Source organism: Equus caballus, chromosome 1, assembly GCF_041296265.1.
Source record: "Equus caballus isolate H_3958 breed thoroughbred chromosome 1, TB-T2T, whole genome shotgun sequence".
In the NCBI taxonomy this organism is placed as follows: Eukaryota; Metazoa; Chordata; class Mammalia; order Perissodactyla; family Equidae; genus Equus; species Equus caballus.
In genome coordinates this window covers 8,141,274-8,143,648 of record NC_091684.1, presented here as the reverse complement: position 1 = coordinate 8,143,648, position 2,375 = coordinate 8,141,274, and the positions used below count along the sequence as shown (strand labels likewise).

At 53.1% G+C, this 2,375-nt stretch overlaps 1 long non-coding RNA gene across 1 annotated transcript; it reads left to right on the top strand.

Annotated features, from left to right (window-relative positions):
* On the top strand, positions 1–1,985 carry LOC138925432 (uncharacterized). The gene is made up of 3 exons (XR_011441594.1): positions 1–144; positions 226–377; positions 1,127–1,985. It is a non-coding gene; the product is annotated as an uncharacterized lncRNA (long non-coding RNA).
* The last annotated feature ends 390 nt before the right edge of the window (positions 1,986–2,375 follow it).

Here is a 2,375-nt window from a genome sequence, read left to right as displayed (position 1 = left end):
GTCCTGCTGAGTCTGAGGGGCCCGGCGGGGGCTTGTCCATTCTCGAGCTCTGGCCGAAGACGGCGCTTCTGAGAGTCAGGTCTCCAAACCTGCACGCCAGCTCTCCCTAAGAGGACAGCAAGCTCCCTCTCCGGGGTCAGAGGGGTGAGGAATGTGTTATTGAAGGGTCTTGTTCCCTAAAATTATTATTTTTTTTTTTTTACCGTATTGTGCCATTGGCCTCAGGCAGCTCAGGACGGCTGGACTCGAAGCGTGCTCACCGTTTGGACTGTGTGCGTTTCTCTCGGAGCAATCTTCTCCCCTGTTATTGCTAAGCCTCTGAGAGGACTGGCTTCTCAAGGCTCAGAGAGTTTGATTAACCCAATTGCTTATTCCAGGTAAATTGGATTTTGAGGAAATTGGTTGGATATAGGAGGAAAAATGGCAGAGGAAGTCATGTGACCCACAACAAAGACAGAATGAGGGACAGGGGCTCCCAGAGAAGCTGATTCCTGGGCTGTGCAGGACACTCCCCATCTCTGCCGAAGGGTTCAGCCGGAAGCTTCTAGAATCTCCTTAAATGCTGAGATGGCATGACCTAGTTGGCAGTGGGAGAACTGAAAACTTTTTTTCCCTAAAACACATATCATTTACAAAATGGGTTTGCATATTCTTGGCATTGCACAACATAACGTTTTGAAAAAACGCATTCCCTTAGTTATTCCTGCAGGAGATTTTTAAGCCTGATGTACTGCGAGGTGTCAATTCTGACTCTGAAAATGAACGTATTTCAGGAGGCCGCGGTGTTTGGGAGGAAAACCATTTGCCCAAGTGCAGGCCTGTTTGTTATCTGTGGCTGCACGTGACTGCCCGTGAAAGGGAGACAAAGATTCCTGCCACCATCTGTCCTGGTGGCCTTCTCTCTGGACTTCGCATTTCAGCCCCTTTTCATCCACAAATAAGCCCTTTTCCCACCCTGGGCCAGTGCAGGATCCTAGGCCCCTCCAGAAACATTCATCCCAGTTTTCCGCGCATAGGGCTCTGCTGTTTGGGTTCATTCCTCCTCCGCTGAAGGAGGATAGTGGGGGGCCCAGCGGCTGTGTGGGGAGGGAGCCACATTCACTGCCGCCTGCACTTCTCTGCCCAGGTGGGCGCTTGGCGTCAAGATGATTAAGATGATTGATTTAGAGACTATGATTGCCATTGGCGGCGGCTTACTGATCGCGGCCTTTCTGGGGATGTGCTGTGTCATCTGTCTTTACTGCAAAGTGGCCAACACATTGAAGTGAATGACGTGAGTAAGAGTGAATAGCACCCCCCTCAAATGGGATTCCTGGGGCTCTCTGCTTGAGCAGGGCCATTCCTTGCCCTGTGGCCACACCCTGTGTGAGGTCAGGAACAGCAGGCAGGTTTGAAAAGGCAAAGTGGGTGCATAGAATCTTGGCTTCCTCCCCTTCTGGCTTGGGGCTGTGAGCTCATAAGCAGAGTGTTCTCAGCTGGTGGCTCTGTGTGTCACCGCTGCTCTGCTGTCCCTTGACCTCACTGAGGTGACCCTCAGCTGGTTAAATCAGTGCAGTGGCTGGGCCCTCCCGCTGCCCCAGGCTGCAGACGGGACTGTGGGCGAGGCAGCCTCGTGTTCACACAGAGCACGGGCTGAATCCGTCTCCTCTGGCCTGAGCTGGGGAGCCCTCAGTGTGTCCTCTCACTCACTGCCATGGCCTTGGGGTCAGGGAGGTGGGCCTGTGGGACTATGGGGAGGTTGAGCTGTGTGAAGATCCTGGGGGATACCTGACAGTGGGGTGTAGGTCAGGATAATTAACTTGGAGCTCTTTTCAAAATTTTTCTTACTTTACCTGGAGCAGAGCAGCAATTGTTGACCAAGTAAAGCAAAGTTTTAAGTTTGGGGCAGTTTGAGCGGGTCAGTGACTCGCAGAGCCCAGTGCGCAGCCTGTGGCACCTCCCATGGTGCTCCACGGCAGCCAGATGGGGACTGGGACACTGACCAGGTAAGACCAGTCCCCGGGGGCCAAGCCTGCAGCTGCGTCCTAGCATTCATTTTGCCCTTATTTAACATTTACCAAAATGGCTGGGGAGGAAAGGATTGAGTCGGAATTCGGGAGTGGGGCAGAGAGGCATAATCGAGGGCCGGGTCACATGGTGTGATGTGCTCAGCCGAGAACCTCTAGACAATTGTAAGAAATGGGCTTAAAATAAAGAAATCTAATCTAATGCTTTTCACAAAATCTCCGAAGGAAAATATGACAGCCAGCGGCATCGACACAAAAGGCAGGCGCCTCGGTTTGGAAGAAGGCCGTCCTGGGACAGCCACCTCCTCGCCCTCCGCTGCCAGGCACCTAAGGACAAGCTTCCGAGAGCCGCGCGGTGCCGAGTGTCGT